General features: G+C 33.3%; 1 protein-coding gene across 1 annotated transcript in view; it reads left to right on the forward strand.

The window, feature by feature from the left end:
* LOC140452340 (lachesin-like) overlaps positions 1 to 24,875 on the forward strand; it is a 985,903-nt gene that overhangs the window by 711,013 nt on the left and 250,015 nt on the right. The window lies entirely within an intron of this gene.

Here is a 24,875-nt window from a genome sequence, read left to right on the forward strand (position 1 = left end):
GGACTTATCCAGAGATAGTTTTGAATTGCGTCCAATGATCCAATACATATTTCTCAATTTAAGTCTAAGCTGTTTTCGTTTGTTAAAAATATGTTTTTTCCAAGTTAGACGGAGATCCAAGTGCATGCCAAGATATTTAGCGTCCTCGGATTGAGGAATTAGACAATTATCAATATATACAGGGGGGCATGTTTCTCTACGAAGCGTGAATGTAACATGTCTTAACTTAGTTCCATTAGATTTGATGCGCCATACTTTCATCCATTGCTGAATTCTATTTAGATTTGATTGAAGATTTCTTGATGCTGTTGATGGATTTGTGTGGGATGCCAGGATAGCAGTGTCATCTGCATACTTTGCAACAGTAGTTGTACTAGATGTTGGAATGTCCGCTGTGTATAAAAGATATAGAATTGGGCCGAGAACGCTGCCTTGTGGGATGCCTGAGTGAATAGGATATATCTTAGTGTGCTCGGTACCGTGCTTCACCAGGAAGTGTCTATTTTCTATGTAGGATTTGAAGAGCTGGAAGTGAGGATAGGATAGGAGCTTCTTTAATTTTATTTGTAGCCCTATGTGCCATACTTTGTCAAAAGCCTGAGATATGTCAAGGAAAGCAACAGAACAGTATCTTTTGGCGTTAAAATGGACAACACCTGCATTATAGATGGTTATCGGTGGGGACTTGGGTACATCTTTTGTATTGTTTTCTTGATTATTTGCTTTGTCTTTGCTTTCTTCATTTTCTTCTGTGAGCATACTATACGAGTTTTTTGTTTCTAGTTGCTTTTGCAGCCAATAATCACTTAATTTTGTTTGTTTCCTGGATATTTGCACTTCGGGACTTCTTATTCTTTTTTTATTTGTTACTGTCTCCCATTTATCTTCAGATTCCGAGTTAGGAGCTGCTTGTTCATTCGTGTGTTGGACTACCTGTGGATTTTGTGGATTTTGATATAATAAGTGTGGGGGGAAAGGTAAAGGATTTGGTTGTGAAAAATATTGTGGGAAAATTGGCTGCATTTGAGTAGATGAGCCTGGGATTTACTGATATATGGCCTGTTGATTTTGATTATGGTAACCCGTTTGGGGCTGTGATATTGACGTAGGAAAAAAATATTGTTGATAAGACATATTGTTATTCACCTGATATCCGGATTGATGAGTTGGCACACCATTTCATTTGATATCCCTTTTTAATTCCACTCCACTGATATGAATTTTTGAATATTTTCTTATCACTAATTGCCTTCTGATAACTATTTATCGATTCCAAAACACTTATTAATGTTCGAAATCAATGTTCAATAAAATTTGTATCAGTTCGACGGTAAAAATTCGATATCTTTTGATTCAAGTGACCTATCGACAAGATTTAAGAAGCATTTTAAAGGTAAATAGTTTAGCTTTTGTATGCAGTTTTTGTATTTTGCCGCAAATAAACTCAGATTTTATACAGGTGTTAAATAAATAAACGTTGCGCGATTTTTGCCATTTTTTATAATTCTCAGGAGATTAAAACAATCTATCCCTTTCAGTGACTGGCCCCTATGAAGTTTTGATTACTAGAGCCTAAGCTTTGGATTTATACTTTCACGCAACAAACGATCTAAAACATTTAAAAACTTTTTTTTCAATTACACTAGTACGTTTTTCAATACAAAACTACTGCAATAATCTACACCCAAAACAGTCTTCTTAAGTGTATTTTTCGTGACGTGTGATCATTTGTAACGTAACATTAACATTAAATTCTCTGCGTTTTTATTCATATTTCAAATGCCTCATATTTGTTACCACAACTCAAAATTGAAAGTTCATGTCATATATATTTGTTTTATGTTATAATTTCACGATAATTTATTTAACTCCTTTATAAAAACTGAGTTTGTTCTTGGTTAAATAAAAAAACTGAATACGAAAGCTGCACTCTTTGCCTTTAACGTTTTTGCATAGTTTTTGGGGTCCCAAAATTAATAATTTCTGCAAAATTCACTTGTTCGTATGAGTTTTAGTGGTCAACTCTCGGACGACTGGACTATATTATTTTTCTGTTCATTTTCTCCTAGACTTTCAATCTTTTCTTTATTTTGTTTCCTCCATATAAATCTTAGATTTTTTTTAAATTTCGTCTACTTGCAATATAATTGTGCTTGGTTTTTTTCTGTACTGTTCATCGGCTTTTTAAGCCTAGATAAATCTTTTTTGTTCCATTAGACTCCGACAGTTTTTGTTGTATCTTTTTTGGCTAGATTCTTTGCTTTCCCCCACTTCTTCTTTTGCAGCTGTTATAACTGCTTCTTTCATTTACTTTATTACACTATTCAATTATGTTTTCTATTTTCATTTTATATATTGCTCTTTTACATCATTAGAGGCCAATATGTCTGAATCATATTTGATCTTTTCTTCAACTTTCTCTGTTTCCTTGGCGTAAATTTTTTGTTTGTATTTAATTAACACAAGATGATGATTAGAATTACTATTTGTCCCTTTGTGACGTATCACATCTGAAATATCTGAAGCATGCATTGCTTTAGACATTTCAAGACTTGGTCGATCTGATTTTTTGATTTCATATCTGGAGAAACCCATGTTTCTTTGTTGATATTTTTATGTGAAAATTTTGTACTGCTTATCAACATTTTTTTGTCTGCTCCGGAATCTATAATTCTTTGCCCGTTATCGCTACTTATTTCATGCAGGCTATGCAACCTATTGTTCCCTAATATAATTCCTCTTTTCCTATTTTTACGTTTAAATCTGCTATAGCGTTTTGTAACGCTATAATTTTTATGTTTGACACTTCTTGATCTAATCTGGCATAACAAATTTCTTTTCCTTCTGCTTCTTTGTCCTCTTAGTGCGTACAAGTTAATGAGATTTATATCAAAGAACGTTCCTTTGAAGAATGTTAGTAAAACTTTTTACCGCATGATTGTATCTCTCACCTATTATGAAACCAATCCCGCCTTGTCCACCTAGTCAATTGCCGTGACATATTAGGTATTTTTTTTGTATTCCCAGATACCTTCATTATTCCATCTCATTTCCTGCAATGCTGAAATATTTATTTTATAGATTTCTATTTGTTCAATAAGGTTTTGTAGTTCTCCTATTTCTCCTAATGTTCTTATATTCCACGTTACAATTAAAATTTTTCCACTTTTCTTATTTTTCTTCTTCCTGTTGTACTTATTTATAGTTTTGTTTGTTTTATCCTGTTTACTGGTCTCTGCAGTACATTCACTCTTTTTATTACCAGTGTGGTCCCTTTCTGTTTCAGCGTTATTTGTTGTACTTTGCTTTCTAGCATTAATTTGACTAAAGCTCCGATGTGCCTTCAGCTTTCAACTCATGATGTCCGTCATGTTTAATACTCTAAGCTCTGATATTGCTTTGTTTTTTTTTTAACATTACAATTATGATAAATTATGCATTTATTTACTATTGCAGTTTGATCGTTTTTTTAACTTTATACCTTTATAACTCTATTATCTTTACCCTTATCCTTAAAATTAAGATCAGCATTCATTAAAATCAAAATCAAAATTTTTAAAAGTTCTCATAAATGAAATCACCATTATTTCTCTTGACATAACTATAACTATTTTCACCCTCAATGCGGACGCAGTTGCTATAATTCTTAATCACCTTAACATTATTTTTATATTCGCTACTTCAAATTTGATGTAAAATTTTAAGTAATATTGTTTGTTAACAAAAAGACATTCCAAAATCGCTTAGAAATCTCTGACAATTCTTAATATAATTTACTGGCTCTACAACAAATAAAATAGTAAATTCAACGTGGAAATGGAAAGCCAGCTCCTCCTTCTCTTATATTATTACAATCTGAGAAACCATTTGTTATCCCATCTACCGAATATCCTTTAGTTTTAGCAATTTGAAATCGCGAATAAAACTATTAACTCGGAAGTTTCCCTTGCAAAATTGAGATTTAAATTATGGTGCAAAACATATTATACCCAAAGTGAAACAGGAAAAACTTTGATTCCTAAATCGTTGTAGGATAAAAGGAAAGTACTATAAACTGGGAAGATGTACAGTTTTATCTTTTATCTTTTATTCTTAAGACAAATTTATCGCATGAATTAGGAAGGTTTAAATTAAATTTATTAAATAAGCTATTTAACTTTTAGAATTAATATATAAAAACTAATAGTTGTCGTACAAAATCTATTTGTTTTTCAAAATATTCTAAGTCAAAATTAAAACACTATGTTCTGTTATTAAATATTGTGTTTATATGGAATTAAGCCATTACTGTTTTTAATGATAATTACATTTTTAAGTTGAAAAATTTGACATTTCGATTTCCACTCCGGAAATCGTCCTCAAAAAAGATTATTTAAAAATATTGTTAAAAAGAGTGTATATCCGCCAAATTTGTTAACGAGGTTATGTCATTTCACAAAATTGAAAGTTGACTTATTTGGCCACGATTTGATAGGCAATTATAGGCAAAATAAGGCGGATTTTTGCCCTATTGAACTTTCTACGGAAATTCTGATTATTATATGTGTTATTAATGTATGCTATAAGCGTTTATGTATGTGCGTGTGAAAGTATTCGTGTATTGTGTATGTAGTTGTTGGTATATCCTTGTTGTTGACTTCTTCTTTCAGTCTTGGGAAACAAAGCCTACTACATTCTGCTGATGGTTTTACTTCACATTTTCATTCATTAAGTGGGATGATGGCTGATTTTTTGATTTTCCTTTTTTCGTATCTGTGTCTTTCATTATTATTGATACATCTTTCCATTATACTCTATGTTCATTGTACCAGGCATGTGTACATATCTGTGATTTGTCGAAGTCCTAGTTTTTATTGTACGTCTTATGCTCTTTTATCCTGATACTTAGTGGTCTTGCGGTTTGTCCCATATAGAAACTGTTGCACTTATAGGGTATTTTATAGATGTAAATCTTTGATGTCTCTTGTGTGCTGTTAGGTTTGGTTTTGGACAGAGTATACTACATTATATGACCAAGCCTCCGTATTATCAAAAATTTGTAATGGCATCAATGGGCAAATATACGAATTGGTCAGAATATGATGGAAGCAGTGGAAATACGACGTGGAGTGAGGCAGGGGTGTATTTTATCACCTCTACTTTTTAATATCTACTCAGAATTTACTTTCAAAGAAGCCTTAGATGAAGATGTGGGCGTTAAAATCAACGGGATAAATGTCAACAAACGCTGCAACGACTTATAAAATAGAATAAAAAGGATGACCGAAACATGTGTTGAATATGGGCTAAAGCTTAACACTTCTAAGACAATATTTATGGTTGTCAGCAAAACAGAGTTACAACTAATGGATATCATCTTCTTAAGGTGCCCTCTCCATTATTGAAGGTTGGCTATAACTACAGCAAATTGCTCTATATCTTGAGCTATTCTTAGTATTGAATGTGTGTCCATGCCTGTCCAGTCTCTTACATTTTTCAGCCAGGAGCATTTTCTTCTTCCTGGGCCCCTTTCTTCCTTACACTTTCCCTTCCATTATCGGTCGTAGGAATTTTTATTTTTCTCCTCTGTAAATATGTCCTAGATTACAAAATTGGACCAGTATTTCTCCTCTATCATTTCTTTGGCCCACACCAAAGTTTCCGACTACGTCTTCGGTCCGCTCTTCACCTAATTTCCCATTAAAATCTCTCATAATAATGTTTACAGAATTTTTATTTGCGATCTTCATTAGCTGTTTGATCTCTTGGTAGAATTCTCGTATTTTTCTTGTTAGAATATCCAACATAAAAAGTGGATGTTGTTCTATATGAAGTGACATTGTTGACAGTGCAATGAGTAATGTCAAAAATAGGTAATAAACTACTTTCAGTCAAGTTTTGTATTGTTCTGTATGTAAGAAGGAATAAAGTATAATTGTTGATGGCCAGACGTTTATTGGTGCATATTTTCTAAAGTACATATTTCCTTGTCTCTTGATGTCTTCAAACTAGAAGGAGGACTTCACCTAACTTAAATTATAACAGGTTTTGGGCCCAATCTACGTGTGAACTGTGAACAGGTTAGGTTCGTATTTCATTCAGTTTAGTTTGTTGTTATTGTCGGTGAATAAAATATGACGACCAGCAATAACGATTATAAAATTCAAGTTGACAAACTCGAGGGTCCTGAAGACTGGGCAAAGTGGAAATGGCACGTTTCGATGTTATTACGTTCGTATGCACTTGAAGACATTGTAAACGGTATGTGTAAGTGTCCTGAGGTTAGTGAAGATTCAACTTCAGCGGAAATACAGAAGCATCAGCAATGGTTAAAAGACGATGCGAAAGCGGCAAGTTTGTTAGCAGGTACGCTAGGAAAAACTGTTGCCGAGCTCGTGTTGACGTGTACTCACGCTAGTGAAATATGGGACAAATTGCGTGCGAGATTTGAACGTAGCAGTACGCAACGGTTAAACATGTTAATTGAAGCCTTTTTTAGAGTCCAACGTGATGAAAAAGAAGATATTAGTACACATGTTGCGAAGTTGCAGAAACTGTTTGTAGATTTAAATCATGAACTGCAGAAGCATGATGAAAATGTTTTATCCGAAAGAATGTTAAATGGTCGGATCTTATCAACTTTGGGTAAGGACTTTGATAATTTCAAAGATTTGTGGGACACGATACCATCAAAGAATCAAACTTTGAATTTACTGATTGAGAAATTGTGTACCATTGAATTACGTGACCAAAGTATTGTAGAATCTTTTGCGTTCGTTGCACGCAATAGCCCGACAGAAAAATACAATCAGAACCAAAGTATGAAGTCAAAGAAAAATGTACATCGTGCAAAAGAAAAATTTCCATGTCACAAATGCAAGAAACTAGGCCATTGGGCGAAAGAGTGTCCGTTGAAAAAATCAGCTGTGAATTTAGGTAAGAAGAAAAGTAATGATACTGCTTTTTTATCTGTTGTTTTAAGTGCCTCATCTAACAATTGTATTGAAGCTGGAAAATGGTATTGTGACAGTGGAGCAACAAATCATATCACTACAGATAAGCAATATTTCTCATCTTATACAGAATTTGCTGAACCAGAAAGTATATCACTTGGTTAGAAGGATGTATGTATGTTAGCCCATGGACAAGGAACAGTGAAAATTCAAACGCATCTGAATAATAAATGGAAAGGTGCTGACTTGAATAATGTTTTTTATGTTCCTGAAGCAAGTGCTCATTTGTTTTCTGTGAAAGCTGCTGCACAAAGGGGTTTTATTACAGTACTTGATGAAAAAGGTGTAAATATATATGATAAAAATACTTGTGAATCTGTAATGACTGGGTACTTCAAAAATGGCCTGTATGCACTTGATATACGTGTTATGAAACCGACAAATCCCGTTCAAGTAAACTTAGCAGAGTCAACAGATATGTTGCAAGTGTACCATGAAAGATTTGGTCATCAGCATAAGCAACACGTAAAGAAGGTATTGAAGAAAATGAATATAGACATTGATGGGTGCAAAGAAAGCTTTTGCGATGGATGTGCAATTGGAAAAATGCATAGATTGCCATTTAAATCTAGGATCAATCGACCACAAGTCATTGGTGAGCAGATCCATGCAGATGTGAATGGGCCCATGTCTATAGAATCACTGGGAAAAGCACGTTATTACGTATGTTTTAAAGATGACTTTAGTAAGTTTCGGAAAGTTTTCTTTATGAAACATAAAAGTGAGGTATGTACTTTCTTAGAACAATTTTTAAATGAAGCTAGTACAAATGGTCATGCAGTAAAGCAACTGAGATGCGATGGAGGGAGAGAGTTTGACAATAAGAAGGTATCTGAACTTCTTGCGAAGAGAGGTATAGAGCATTGTATCACTCCACCCTATACACCTCAGCAGAATGGTGTTGCTGAAAGGGAAAACCGCACCATTGTAGAGTGCGCACGTTCCATGTTAAACACATGTAAGTTGTCCAAACAATTGTGGGCAGAAGCATGTAATACTGCAGTGTACATTCTGAATCGCACAGGAAAGTCATCAATTGAAAGTAAAAGTCCCTATGAATTGTGGTATGGAAAGCCAATTGGAAGTTTGAAACATTTAAGAATATTTGGCACTGAATGTTATGTTCACGTTAACAAGAATCTTCGCAGTAAATTTGATGACAAGGCCATACATGGTTATTTAGTTGGTTATGTGAATGACAGGGATGGTTTTAGGATATGGATTCCATCTGAAAGAAGAATCGTATCGAGCCACGACGTACGATTTAAACCTGAGGTTATATGCAATTTGCGAAATGTTGAAGCCAAATCAGTGAACCAACATCAGTCGGAATGTTTTAGTGTGAATGAAAACTCCGAAGAAGTAAAAAGTGGTATCGGTGAAATCTGAGAATATAAAAAGTGTAGAAGAAAGTGCGAGTGAAAATCAAGAAGTGAATAGTAGTAGCTAACAATGATATTCAATTAAAATATATGTCAACGAATGAAATGGTGGCTGATATGTTGAATAAGTCGTTAAATTCAAAGAAATTGCAGTTAATCTGTCAGAATTTGAATTTAAAATAATGTTTATTTTGTTAAGGTCTATTATTTAGCTTATCTACTTTTCATGTTGAGGGAGAGTGTTAGAATATCCAACATAAAAAGTGGATGTTGTTCTATATGAAGTGACATTGTTGACAGTGCAATGAGTAATGTCAAAAATAGGTAATAAACTACTGTCAGTCAAGTTTTGTATTGTTCTGTATGTAAGAAGGAATAAAGTATAATTGTTGATGGCCAGACGTTTATTGGTGCATATTTTCTAAAGTACATATTTCCTTGTCTCTTGATGTCTTCAAACTAGAAGGAGGACTTCACCTAACTTAAATTATAACATTTCTTTCTGGTTTTTCTCCTGTAGGAGCATATACTTGAATAAAGTTAATATTTCGAGGAGGGTTAATAAATGCCACTCCGTTATAATGATGAGGATCGTCATTACCAGCATAGTATATCACATGGTTATCGATGTTTGTCTGTCCAGATTCAGGTCACCTACATAACTTCACTGACTCCGAGAATGTTGACTCCTATTCTTTTCATTTCTCTTACGATTTTCCTGGCATAAAGAGAGATTTGGCATTCCAAGTTCCAATAAAAAAAAATATGTCATTTTTGTTATCCACTTTCGGGTGGTTCCTAGCATTTAACCTGGAGATTCTTAGCATCCCTTGACCATTTAGTGTCTGCCACGGACTACGGGTCTTTTTTCCATAACTTGTCATAATTATAATATATTGAGAACATTTAGTGTATTGGTTTCTCCTTGCCTTACACACCGCAGTATTACAACCGATTGAACCAATGAAAATCATAGCGTATGGAATATAGTAAGAAGGAATCCACAATATCACCTATTTGGGCGCCAATGTTAACAATAACTGGGATATAAGTAAAGTAATAAGAATAGGCATTGAAAAAACCAAAGCTGCCTTCTATAAACGGAAAAAAATTCTCATCATTACAATAAACCTTAAAAAATCATATTAATACGCTGTTACATATTGTCCACATTGCTGTATGGCATGGAGAGCTGGAATCTTATAGCAACATTAATAAAAAAACTGAAGGCCTTTGAGATGTGGATTTACAGACGAATATTGCGGATAAATTCGGTTAATTGAATAACAAATGAAATATATTTATACCGAATTAAAAAGAGCACAGAAATAACAAAAACAATAAAAATTCGATAGTTACAATATTTCTGCTTCTCGAAGTAATGAGATATCCAGAGAGATATGATCTTCTACACCTTATAATACAAAGTAAGATCACCGGAAGAAGTAGCCCAGGCCCAAGAAGAACATCCTGGCTCCAAAATTTTCGAGAGAGGAGTCAAGAGACATCCGCTAATCTGTTTCAAGTTGCCGTAAACAAAGTTATTATTGCCAATATGATCGCCAACAGTCGATAATCAGGCAGGGTACTAAAAGAAGATGATACTACATTAGTATCTACATAAGCTCAATGAGAACAAAATTGATTATTTATCTTCTTGATATCAAATTGTAATTGTAAGAAAAAACTCAGGAGTGTTTTCTTCATTTAAAAGAAATCACCAATATCCTTACTGACAAAATTTCATTTTTGTCTGCCCTTGATTTTTATGTACTTAATATATGTTTTTATCCTCGAAGCTTTCTGTGTGTAAAGTCTAATTTTCAGATTGGGACTGGATTTAAAGTTCATCAGTGTGGGTAACTGGTCTGATAGCGTAAAAAACAACCTTCTTGGTGTTTCCTTTTATTTCATCCATTTTGTATTTTGAAATGTAGAGGCAACAGTCTGTAAAATGGTCCCTTGGTTCTCTTCATACCATTGGAATCGCAAATGGCTATGTCGCGATTTCTTTTAAGCAAACCACTAAGTCATGTTACACAAGATGCACAGGAAATGGGAGGAACTCAAGATTTGTCTTGTTTGCCGATTTCACAACTGAAATGATGTTTATGTGCTTCTTTTGCCTAAGAAGTAATATTAACTATTTGGTATTTCAAAGTTCATAACTACAAATCGACACCTGATATGAAAAACATTGTAACTCACTTTTACAACGTGTCACTCGTTTATAACAATATCTCAATATGATGGGTTTAAAAATCGAAAGTAACAATTATAAATATTTGAAATCGATTTCCGTTTAACAAAATTTTAAATTATGGCAAAACTATCAGTTCTAGTTATAGGATATCTGTATATCATTCGAAAGAGAAAAAAATTTTTAATTTAATACTTAATTAATATACAGGATGTTCCATTTAAAATAAGCCTTATATTACACATTGAATAATCCAATAATGAAACTACAAATTTTGAACATCCTGTAAATAAATGTTTAATAATTAATTATGAAATACATTCCACCAATATCCAGCTATTTAGATGTATGAGTAATTTTATTACAATTGCTTAAATAAATTACGAATAAGTCATCGCTTAAAGTTTTACATTTTAAGAAAATTCGACATACCTCTGAACAATCTGTATATAGGTATAGGGAAGTCTTATGAAACTATAATTAATTTTTGTAGACAATTACAAAATCCAATAACATATAGGGTGTTCCATAAGAAAAAATATAACTTTGAAACGCCACGCTTTATTGTGATACCCTGTATATTTCAGAATGATTTTAAAATGTAGCCCTTATCAACCTACATACTATACATTTAAAATTTTTTCAAAATCTTTTACCGTTTCGCTGTAATCTTCCGTGTCGTTAGTGGGACTCGCCCTGGTGATTAAAGAAATTCTATTCTATTCTATTCTATCTTGTTTATAAGTGTTTTTAGTATTTTTGTTGATTGCTCAGTATCTGCTTTTAAGTCTATGGAAATATTGTCGATTCCTGCGGTTTTTCCATTCGTTAAAAGTTTTAGGTTTTTTGACTTATATTTCCTTTCAAGTGACCTCTTCTCTTCCGATACTTCCTTTTGTAGGATTTCTTCCTTGATTTTTTCCTTTCTTCTATCAGTTGTAAAGTACCTTTAGTTATATACTTTTTATTTTCTTTTCTTTTCAATCCGATTGTCTTATTCGCTGTATTTATTATTACTTCTTTAGTCTATGGAAATATTGTCGATTCCTGCGGTTTTTCCATTCGTTAAAAGTTTTAGGTTTTTTGACTTATATTTCCTTTCAAGTGACCTCTTCTCTTCCGATACTTCCTTTTGTAGGATTTCTTCCTTGATTTTTTCCTTTCTTCTATCAGTTGTAAAGTACCTTTAGTTATATACTTTTTATTTTCTTTTCTTTTCAATCCGATTGTCTTATTCGCTGTATTTATTATTACTTCTTTACATATTCGGCTTTGCAAAAAGTATGTATTTGTGACGATTCTGATTAAATACGTGAACAGGAACGTAATACTAAAATTCAAAGCACGCAAAAACAAATATTTCTGTTTATTGCAGTTCAATTTTGTTAAGTAGACAAAACCACATTTTCATTATTTTATCTACCTTATGGCCAAATAACCAACAAAATATGAATCGTCTGTTTGGACAATAAACAGTAAAAATAATAATGATACGTATATGTCTGATTTATCAGCCATCTTAAACTATATAACTTATCATATCTAGAGTCCAGGAGAGAGAAAACTGTAGAAATATAAAATAAATCCCAAGCTAACAATATAACCTTATTACTTTCACTTTCAGAATGCATTATTGATCACAAAGTGGATGATTTCAATTAAACTCCGTAGGTTATACTTTAACTTCACACAAGGGATTCCCCTATTCCCGTAGGTAACCCGTACTCATATTGATTTATTAACGAAATATTTCACCAGATCCTTAACTATACAGGATACACCGGTGTTATGAGGTTTGCCACTCTATTAAATGGTCATTCGATACATGTCAAATACTTTTAACAAAACAACTTTAAAATTGTTTTTTTTATGAAAAATCTGGATTTAAATCATTTGTTTGTTTGTAGGCGATGAACCCCACTAAGATACATATTTTCATTTAATTACTTAACTGTCTAGGAATATGTCAATCTTTAAATATCCTAGCAATATAATATTAAATATCGAACGAACTACTAAATGAACTATATGACGTGTTTCGGAAATTTAAATTTAAAGTAGGTATCAATACATGAACCTTCTAAAAATAAAAATCTGTAACATAAATGTCAACATACCTATATAGGCACACACTCACATCCATAAATGTACACATACACACACATACATTATACATACACACATACACACACAATATGTCTCTCCGTATCAGCTTAGTGGCTAGGTATTGGCTTATCAAGCGGGCAGCTCGGATCCGATCCCGGAACAGACACCTAAGATGGTTTAATTTTTAATTTGACTGAGCTACCATCGTGCTTTGGAGAACACGTAATGCCATCGGTCCTGCTACGTGGGTAATAGTTCACACAAAAACCTTAGTAAGAATGGAAGATATAAAATAAGTCAATTGGCTGCAATACGACCTGTTACAACAAACGGCATGCGAAAAATCATTCATCTGTGTATCTCCGTAGGGTATATAGTTTAATACACTTAGTTCAACATTTCTCAAATAACTAACTTCCGTTCATATTCCGTTTATTTATTAGGGAAATTATTATTTTGTTTTGTGTATGTGACATCTATAGTCATTAGGACGAGTTACGATTTACATGGTAATATCATATAAATTACAAAATAATGTAGGTAACATTTAGAATAAAGAGAAAGTAATAAAAACATAACATTTATATTTTGTTGAGCAGTTGACTTTCCTCGAGGAATTTGATAACCTTGTTGATTTGGTGTGTGCTATTTAGGACCTCTTTAAAGATAGTACTGATATCGAACTGTTGGTGTATTTTGGCATAAAAAGGGCATTCGATAAGTATATGTCTGATTCGGAGATTCATATTGTAGTGCTGACATTTTGGTTGTGGAGATGATGTCATCAGGTAGCCATGAGTTAGACGGGTATGTCCTATACGCAATCTCCGTATGATTGCCATATTTTTTCGAGATAAACTGGGATAGTTAAGAAGTTTCACTGAGGGTTTAATTTCATTCAGCGCTAAAGTAACTTTATTTTGGTGAATCTCCCAAGTGGATAGATTAAGCTTCTTCAGCCTAGCTTTGAGATCGTTGCAAATTTGTATATTGATAATGGTGTCCGTGGATGATGCGACTTTTTTGGTAAGGCAATCGGCTTTTTCGTTACCAATAATACCGACATGGGATGGATAATATATGTCATGAATATCTTGGACGATGGGATAGTTGGTGGATATAGCATTAATGGAGTGTATAGAGGAAAGTGAATCAGAGCATATGGCTATGTGTTTATTTGGATATTGTTGGGCATATTTGAAAGCATATGAGATAGCTAGGAGTTCACCAGTGTGGATACTACACCAAGGAGAAATTTTAGAGAGTTCGATAGGCTGTTGTACGGTGGTTACAGAATATCCAACACCACTTTCAGTTTTTGACGCGTCAATGTAAAGAACTATGTTATATTTACTTTTGTTTATAAGTTCCAGAAAGAGAATTTTTAATGTACTAATATTGGTATCTTCCTTGTTAAATTTGGTAAGTGGAAATATCATGATGTGGGAGTATGTTGGTGCACTAGGGATTGGAGAATGGTAGAGTTCTGGTTTCAGATAAATTTATATCTTTTAGTAACAGCTGTAGAAAACCAGGAATAGGATGTATAATGAAGTTACATGGATGGCTATTGTGGGGTTGGTGTGATGATGTAATTAAATGATATACTAGATTGGACGGATTGGAAGAAATTGAAGCAGCATAGGAGAGAAGATGGTTTTCTCGCCTAAGCTATAGGGAGGTTCATTAGCTTCACACTAAAGACTTTCTGCCGGACTAGAATGGAATACTCCAAGAGATAGACAAATAGCCGTATTGTGTACTGTATTTAATGAATTTAAGATTGATTTAGTTCCAGACATATAGACGAAACATCCATAGTCGAGCTCGGAGCGGATTAGTGATCTATAAACTCTCAGTAACGTAGTTTCTTCCGCGCCTCAATGATAATGTGAGAGTGTTTTGATTATATTCAACCTTTTTAGGCAAAGTTCCTGTATGTGTTGTTTCCAGGTTAATCTTGAATCAAATATCAGCCCTAATATTGTGCAATTATCAACAACTGGTACCTAATTTTAAGTTGTTGATAGTGATTTCAGGATTAAAAGAACTCATTCTTCTGCTAAATTTAATAACTTTGGATTTAGAGTGGGAGAGGGTAAGTTCTAAGAGAAGCTACTTTGTTTTGTAGGTATTCATCACTAGAAAACTTCTTCGTCTCAATTTCGATCAAAAGTGGACTATGATTGTTTTTCACCTTGACTTCTCACTTATGCATATTTTTTATTTTTATTATTCCTACAAGTTTTTGCAGTTTTTCGCAATTGTTTAAATATATTTTTAACCAAATTTAATTTAAAAGGTATCTAATGAATTGTAATTTCATAATCTTCCAAGAAAATAAAACTGAAAACTTCTTATTAAAAAAAGTATTGAAAAAAATTAAAAATAGGGATTTTTGTAATAAAATTAATCTTTGAACAATGACGCCGTTAATTTAAACTGATACGTTTGACTTAAACCCATGTTTTTATACCAAAACTTTAATTTTTTTAAGGATTCGTTCTGAAACCAATTACTTTACTTCTTACATGTATTACAGTTTTATTTGACTGGTCTTTATAAGTATATATTTAAATTAAAATCTATTTTTAACACAAATTACATCAGTCCTCTTTTTATATTACTATGTAGGTATAACCTCTGTATGTGTTTTTCCGTTATTGTCGTCTATAACCATAGTCGTTTGCACGACATTAAATAAATGTAAGAAAAATATTATACAAACGTATTTAAAACGTGTAAGGCAAACTCCTTGGATTAATTTTTAATTTTTTGTTAGGTAATTTTTGATAAATTACTTACCCATCTCTGAATATAATTCAGAATCGCTACTGCAGCATCTCGAAACTAAGAGGTCATCGGCTCTCAGATTCGAGAAAAGCTAATTTTTAATTCGAAATATTTCCTGAAACTTGCAATCCATTACCAATTATTGAAAGTGTCTTCCAGACTGAAAAAGCTTGTGCTCAGACTATTAAACAGTTTAAATCCTGGAAACACGTATTCTGAAATATAGAACTTGGTACTATTCTATCAGTAAAGAGATAAAACAGTTATTTATTACGTGCCGAATTTTTCAGCGGGTATTATTTTCAATTTTACCAAAAAATCGGCACTATGTTCTATACAGTGTGTGCAAAATTCACACAATAAATATAAGATAAATTGTAAAAAAGTCGCCATCCTGAAATATTTCATTTCGGTCTTCATATATATGAAGGGTTCGGTGTAAAAACCAGTCAACCTCCATTTTTTTGTTATAATTTGTGGAACATCAATAAAAACTTTCCATTATTGCTATTTGTAGGAGTTTTTTAGCAAAAAAAATACCAATTGATAATTGGTAGTGGAAAGTAATTTATACCAAACCGATAACAAAATATTCTTTTGAGAGGTCGAAAATTCTTTTTTTGGGCATTTGCATTGTAGGATGATTCTCCGTTGTGTATTACTTTGTCGGAGTTTTTCATTAACTTCTGGTAAACAAACGATTATATACCAATCATAATTAACCATTCTTTGATCTTCTGAAGCAATTGTTACCACAACCCGATAAGCAGATTTTAACACAAAAGTTGCGACCATTTTCTTTTACACACTGACAACCGATCACTTTTTGCTTCATTTTCCTCATCGTGAAACACCCACACAGCGGATTGGTATATGGGATGTAAGGGCCTGGAAAAGTATGACTACTTATCCACTCCTACGGCGCCTTACAGAGGGACTTCGACCAGTATATGCGAAGTGCCCTCTGCGTATCTTCCATCTTTGGTAGACAGTCGACATTTCTCACATGGGAATTAATGAAACACAGTTTAGAAGGTTGACAAGGTCCAGCTACAAAGACTTAATGTTCGTAGAATCGGAGCAGAGCCCCGACATCGGAGTCCCAGGGTACAGAAGACCCTATTTGGGAACCGAGACCAGACTGGCCGAGAGTCGAAAATGTCGCAAATATATATGTTTCTATATGGCATTTTCAGATCTCTCGGCCAATAGAAAAATCGGAAGATGTTTTAAGGTGGGGCGACGCACATCGAGGTGCGTATTAGTCCACGACTAAGGCTCCCGGATGACATTGGCCTTTATTCCTGGCCTGGATTCGTCGCTGAGACTGCAGCGACCACATTGAAATTCGCAGTACCAGCGGGAAATGGTTGAGTGGTGTGATGCTTTATTTCCAAATATAGAGACCATTTCAGCGAAACATTGCTGTTTGAATAATGTTCTCGGCTAAGATCCATTTTTATCGACCAACTTGATAACTTAAAAAATTCACTGTATTTACAAGACTTGTGGTATCTCAATGAAACTCTTAATTTATTTTATTTATTAATTTTTTTTTATTCCACAACAAACACATTTTACAGAATAAAATGTAATTACAAGTAGGGATTTTGACATTAGATATACCTACATGCTAAGATAAAGTGATCGAAGCGGATATAAAGCTAGATTTAATTACTTTGATGTTGGTGTTGAAGATATCTATGTCTCTATTTTGTTTTAGTATTATATTGCACTGCCTCAACATGTTGTTTATGGGCGAGCAGTCTGTCTCGCAAATAAAAAAAAGCAGCCCTCTATGACTTAACCTTAAGTTAATCTTGGGTACCAAGAACTTTATATAGTTGATCAAAAATAAGTCTTTATATTTTAAGTTATTCACAATATAATATACAAGTTGCATTGCTTGCATTTTCCGTCTCTGTTCCAGTGTTACAAATTTGAAAGTTTCAAGCATACTCCGGTAAGGCACTATATAAGGAACATATAGATATCTTAAAAACCTTTTTTGTACCTTTTCAATTAAATCTATATTTACTTCTGCATGAGGTGCCCAAACTACAGAAGCGTACTCAAGATGTGGTCTGACCAAGAAATTATATAGTTTAATTATGCTATCCATCATCTTAAAATGTTTGGTGTTTCTAATTATAAATCCTAACATCCTAAAAGCTTTATTAGTAGCAATGTGATAGTGATCGTTAAAGTGCAAGCTTCGCTGAAAATTCACACCAAGATCTTTACACGCGGATTTTCTGCGCAATTCTCTATTATTGATATAATAAATCATTATAATAAAGTTCTTTTTACGTGAGAAAGTCATCACTGAACACTTTTCAACATTTAGGTGTATTATATTTATCTGAAACCAATTAGATATCGGATTCAAATCTAGTTGTAATAGTTGGCAATCACATTGATCTTTTACAACTCTAAACATCTTAAAATGATCTGCAAACATTAAACAGGTGGAAAATTGAGACAACTAGAAAGATCATTTATAAAGCAAGCAAATAAGAGTGTTCCCAGGTTGCTGCCCTGAGGAACGCCAGAAGTTACGAAATATTCCTCTGAGAAAAAATTACCAACTCTAACTTGCTGACTTCTATCTGTTAGGTACGAATTCAAAAATGTTAATGCATTAATTAAGAGGCCAAAAGTGCCCAGTTTTTCTAGTAATGCCTATCAAATGCTTTTGCACAATCAGTGAAGATTACATACATTTGACTCTTAGTATTTATGGCATCTGCAGCAGATTGTGTGAAAATACATAAATTTGTAAGTGTTGATCTATCCGGTAGAAATCCATGTTGATATTGATTAAAAAATTTGATAAAATGTTGTAATAAGTTGTTATATAAAATAGATTCAAATATTTTTGCCAAATAATTTAAAATACTAATTGGTCTACAATTTTTTACATCATTAATATTACCAGATTTAAAAATAGGAACTGTAGTGGTATATTTTAATTTTTTAGGAAAAGTATATGTTTTCAAAGCTAGATTAAATATAACTTGTAATGGTTAAACAAGTTGGTCAATAGACCCCTTATAGATATAAGCAGGAAGATTATCTTTACCTGTACATTTCTTGGGTTTTAATCTCTTTACACCAGCTCTAATGGCTTCTTCAGTTATCTCATCAAACTCTAGAATACCATGAAACTTAGGTATCTTAATATCAGATGAGATGCTATAGACTGACTTAAAGTATAGTGCAAAAGCATTAGAAACTCCATCAGAACCAGTGTAAATATTGGTGTCTAACTTAATTTCTGATGGTAAACCCCTGGAACTACTAGATTTCACAAATGACCAAAAATTAGTTGGGTCCATGTTAACATTTGTTTCTATAGTGTCATGATATTTTATGATATTTCATTTCATTTTCATTACATTTTATTTCATGATATTTTTATGTCAACAAAAGATTGAGGTTATATTTGTGTCGACAGGTTTTCTTGATAGCTCCCTCTAAACGGATATATGCAAAACTAAAAAGGGAGACCTCATATTTTTTTCTGCCAAATTCACATTTGCTATTTTTTGAGGATTATTTTAAGTGGAAATGTGTTGTAGAGTTAATACTTGGCCAAACTAAAACTAGATTAGGTATTTTGATGACAAATGCTGATGTAACACTATACTGTATTATGTTTTTCATACTTGAAAAGATGGTACTTGGAGATGGTAAAGCTTTCTTTTTGTTGGTTACTTATCAATTTTTAAAAAATGGGTTTAAAAGTATTCGAAAATTGATGACTACATCCTGGGTAATGTCTATTATGCAAAACTATTTTAATATTTTCATGGCTAATTCTCTCGACAAAAGACAAAAGCAACGGTAGCACCGGTAAGCTGTGACCGTGTTCAGGAAAGTGATTTCTCGAATATAACTATTGAAATAATTAATGAATATATGAAAGAACTGCACTCTGGTGTGATTTTTGTTTTGGGCAAAACATTTGTCCGAAAATAAATAGAAAGTTGTAACAGTTTCCGGGACAAAGTTTGCTAAATAATGATGTAAATAACTGGTCACTCCATTACAACCTTTTTTCGCAGAGAAAAAGAGGCCCCCTTTTGTTGGCAAAATGTACATGAAAATTGTATTGCAATTACTTCCTTTAATAGAACATGTTGCCTAAAAGAATATGCGGCAGTGGGAGGTTTGTTGGTAATTAAAACATTAGACATCACCTGATTCGTCTTATAGACCAAGATTTGTATATTTCCGTGATTTGGTATAAAATATTTCGGCCTTTTATAAGTGGAGATAGATAGGCTAATATTTGGCTCAAAAAAGATGCAGTTATCAGATTTAACTTCAACAGAATTTTTCAGTACGTAAAGAAGATGGAGAAGACGGAAAAAGAAACCTAGAAAATTCAACAAATTCTATTATTAAAATAAAGTAATTCGACAAGATACGGTAAGCATGTTTCGTATAAATTTGCAGTATATTTCAAATAAAGTCTATATAATCAATGCTTTTCCTGCGGATCAAAATTTATATGACGTCATATGTTTTTCGGAGCACTGGCAAAGTAAAGAAAATTTAAAAGTAATTAGTATCTCCAGCTTTTCATTAACTAATTTTTTTTGTAGGGTAAAAAAGAAACAAGGTGGAGTTGTAATTTATGTAAAAGAAAATCTTATGTTTTCTTCCTGTAATCGTACATTTTTCCATCGTTATAATCTACCTGTAACACGGTATATTCTCTTGGTGAAACAGAATTGTTTTCTTGAACAAATGAGGTCTTTTCTTTACGATTTCTCTCTTCAGACGCTCCAATAAACCAATATAGTATCATTAAAAAAAACTTTCTCATAACCAAACTTAATAACTTTCGAGTACCAGCTTTCCTCTGCAACTTCAGTTTGCTGTTTTCCACAACATTTTTCCGATGTTTGCCGAAATAAGTGTAATATGTAAATTTGGCATTCCGGAGCACTCAGCAACATTGATGTTGGTAAAACCGAATTTGAAATTAACAAACCATCATTTAGTGGTTGTAAACGATGGAGCAGAGTTTCAGTAAAACTTTTTGAACCATTGCTGTTTGGATGGTATTTTTTTCTCATCAGATAACAGTGATAAATCAACAAACGAAATTGCTTTAAATCTATTTTTTATAAAAATCACTAAAGTAACGTCACTTCAAACACTGTAATTCGATAAATATTACTCCAAATAACAAAAACATTTTGACAGTATGATTTTAAAGGTTGGGCTATCGAAATGTCAAATGTAAAATTAGAATCGCCATCTCATAGTTATTTCCGGGAGTTGACCGACGTATTATATAAGTATAGCTTAGATACCCGAGAAAGATTGTCAGTGATTAAGGTAAACGATTTAGGTCAAGTCTATGATTGCTTCTGCGTCGCCTTTAATAAGTCTATCTGCTCCAGCTGCAGTCGAAATGTGGCGGCCCTAGCTCGGCGGCTAAGATAAGAGCTCATGAGTTCGATTCTCGGTACCGCCAACGATATTTTTATTTTTTTTTTTTAATTATACGAGCTGTCACCGTGTTTCGGAGGGCAAGTACAGAGGTTAGTCCCCCTGTACCAGTGTGTATAGATACTAGTTAAGTGAAACAGGGTTAAAAATGCAATTGGCGCCAAAAGAATCCGAAAGTATCTCCCCGACAAAAGCGCCATATGGTATTATCATTATGCAGACGAAATATCAGGAATAAACCATACTGGAACATGGTTTATATTCATCATTTTGGCTTTAAAACCCTGTGTGGGTCCTAGCCTCCTCAAGAATTTTTTCCAGTCGTCCCTATCCATCGCCTTCCTCCTTCAAGCACGTACCCCCATATTTCTCATGTCATTATCGATGTTATCAATGTTATTAGGGAACCTTGTTCTGGGTCTTCGTCTTCTTCTAAGACCTGAAAAGCTAATAGATCTAAGTGCCAGAAGTAAAATTGTTGGGAAAAGTAAAAAAACTGTACAGTCTTCCACAGAATACAATTTTATTTACAAAAAGTGGTTTTAATCAAACAAGTTAATGTAAATAGATAGTTTTGTAATTTTTGTACAGTTTTTCAAAAACGAAACAGAGAAAACGCATGTTAACCATATACTTTTTCAAACAGATCTAAGTCCATTAATAGGTTTCACTTCTAAGAGATCTAAGTCCATTGGTATGTTTTACTTTCTAAAGATCTAAGTGCCATCACAGAGTATTTCATTGTAGAAATCTGTGTTTTCTTCATCAATGGAACCTAACATGCTTCCTAATTCATTTTTTTGTTTTCTGCTAGTGGAACCTTTTTTGGTAGAGTAGTAAGCTCCTATGTATTTAATAGAAATATTTTTATTGAGGACATAGCATTTTTTGTCAAACCCATACAGTTCGCTGAAGTTTTTCTTGGTAAGTACGTAGCCAGGTTCGTTTTTATCAGTCTTGAAATACGACACTTTGGATATCATTAAATCTTTAGTGTTGATACACATTGCAGATGCATCTTCAAATTTAAAAAATCTATCCATGCTTAATACTCGAAATGGTCTTGATGGTCTGGCTGATCTAATTACGTTTTCCATATCTTAACAGTTTTTGCTACCTTAGATCTCTTTTCTATAACTGCGAAGTCTCGGTCTGCTGCAGAAAACGGTTACATACGGTTTTTGACTTGACCACCGCAGTTGTCACTCTATACAACAAGTTTTTTCTTGTAAGCCGACAACATACCTGTATTTAAGGCTTGCAACATACAGGAAGCCATCTAACTCCATCATCTCCCTGATTGGCCCTCATGCCATACACTATTAATACCCTCATTGGTATCAGTAATATGAATATTAAAGTTGTAGCAAGATAATTGCCTTAAATAATACATATCGCTATGTGTAAGTTTCGGAAAAGGAAATACCTTTTGAAGGTCAATCACCACACAGCACACTCCACTATTAGGCATTGTGCTATCAGATGCATCTTTTTTAATGTACTTAAGGCTTTTTTACTTTTTCTATGTTGTAGTTCTAGCTGTTTTAACTTTATTTGCTGCAGCGACATCTCTGTTTTTGGTCTGAATATGAAGATAGTCACACGTTTTTACCCTTGGTCTTTTGAACGATAAATTTGGGAAGTCTTTTAAAAATACTTTTCGATAGAACTTGGCACTTACAACACTATCTGGTTATTTCTGTTTAAAAGCAGTAAAAAGCCTAGTCATGTTTAAATCGGAGCTTAAATACTCCTTTTGGGACTTTGAACGGCCGTAGTGACCCTCTTCTCGGGGCAAAGAATTAATGTGGGTTTTAATCTGTTTCCTGTCATGCTCCGTAAATTTAAATGTAGTGGGCCCACCACGAGTATCTTTAAAAACCACGTCACTACTTTTCTTCTTCTTTACAATAAGTGAGAGTTTTTGAGGTGAAACTCCAAAAATATTTAAAAAAGCTTTTTTACATACTTTAAGAAACTCCCCTTCCCCATCAGGTACCCTGTAACTTGGAGTGCTTTGCCTTCGGCTGCTTTCTGGCTCATCGTAAGAACCGTGTCGCCGTCTGGTAATAGGAAAACTATCTATCAAACGTATCACATAAGAACCTTGGTCATTCAATCGAAGTTGGTGGTAGGAATTAAACAGTTTCCTCTTCATTTCAAATGAAACTTGATTGCATATGTTATTACACTTGCAAATTACCTGAAAAAAAAAAGAAATGAGTTAGGGTATATGTTTTGTATGATAATGTGTAAAATGTGGATCGAATAGTGATACCGGTAACCAAAACCTATTCATTAGATTCTAATAGGAAACTGTTAAGATAAATAAACTTTTCATCTACAATCACACATGTACATAAACAGCAGAATGACCTAAAGTACAAAATTTTGTAAATAAATATTACACTAACCTCTTTACACAGCAGTGGCTTTGTTGGGATTTCTTTTTTTTTTTGTTTAGGGTAACATAGGATATACTACTTAATCTGGCGGTTTTCTGTTTCTCCCTAAAGTTCCTACTAATTTCAGATTCATCACAAAAGGCTCTACTAGTATTAATATCTGTAGAAATAGACATATTTTAAACATGTAAACAATTACTAACCGTGGAGAAACGCACTAATGTACATCAACAAAATGGTTGGTTGACATCTGGCACATAGATCAACTAGTACTTCCATTCCTCTGAGACTTGCGCACAGCGCATTCCGTTGGAATTTATTTAAACCGTTTGGAGGGGGTTAGGCACTTAGATCTTTCAGCAGTGCATTGGCGTCAGGATATGAATTATTTTGCAGGAATAAAATAAAATTGGTATGGTTTATAAACTCCTTTAAATTTAAGATAACTACTTTACAAAATATCGTTCTTCAAAGCCTTTAGTCCTAGCTGAAAGAAAAATGTTCATAAATTAGTGTTGGGTTACTAAATATTAATTTTAACCTTGTAATTAAATATCCTTAATAGTAAAGGTGCATATATGAAGGTGCTTACACTTTGTTATCAAGCTATATAACATGCTCCGTAAATTGTAATATTTCCATGGTATGTTGTAAATTAATGTTCCCAAAATGTTATTAACCACACCAAAACTATTTTCTAAATACGATGGCTAAACAGAAGGGTTCATGCATTTATTTATTTAATTTAATGCATAAAATATTGGACTGGGTATTGCCCAAATGTCGAGTTTGTCCACTCAAGCTGTTCGTAAACTGGTCGTTCCAATCAACCACTGACAATTCCCGTATAGGGTAATTCGATATAAATCCCGGCAGTTTATCTCGTACACTAATATAAATAAAACTATAAAGTATGAAATTATTTTTATGTGTTACCGAAACTTATTACGTAACGGGATTAAGATATGTTTTCGACTTTTTTTTTGTTTACAGATATTCTCAATAGTGACTAATCATATATATATATAAAATCATACTGAGAGCCTGGAATGAGAAACAAATCCCAGAAGAGTGGTGTATTGGGATCGTTTGTCCGCTACACAAAAAGAGCGATCAATTGGAATGTAGAAACTATAGATGAAAGAACTAAAAAGAAACTAAGAAATAAATTGTATGAAGCCATGGATGAATTTTACATCCTCAATAAACTGATAAGATTGGTTAAGGCTACAATGCGTAAAGTTGTTTGCAAAGTCGAAATACAGGGCGAACAATTACAGGCATTTAAGACGCATGTTGTGCTGCGACAGGGAGATGCGCTGGCGTGTCTCCTTTTCAACATAGCTCTGGAAAAGGCGGTCAGGGATGCCCAAATAGACAACAGAGAAAACAGTTTTAATAAATCATCCCAAATTTTGGCATATGCAGATGATGTTGACCTAGTTGCCCGCACAACACGCAAGCTAGAAGAAATGTATACAACCTTGTCAAACGCCTCAAAAAATATGGGCCTGCAAGTAAATGAGGAGAA

The sequence above is a fragment of the Diabrotica undecimpunctata genome, chromosome 10 (genome assembly GCF_040954645.1).
Source record: "Diabrotica undecimpunctata isolate CICGRU chromosome 10, icDiaUnde3, whole genome shotgun sequence".
Taxonomy (NCBI): domain Eukaryota; kingdom Metazoa; phylum Arthropoda; class Insecta; order Coleoptera; family Chrysomelidae; genus Diabrotica; species Diabrotica undecimpunctata.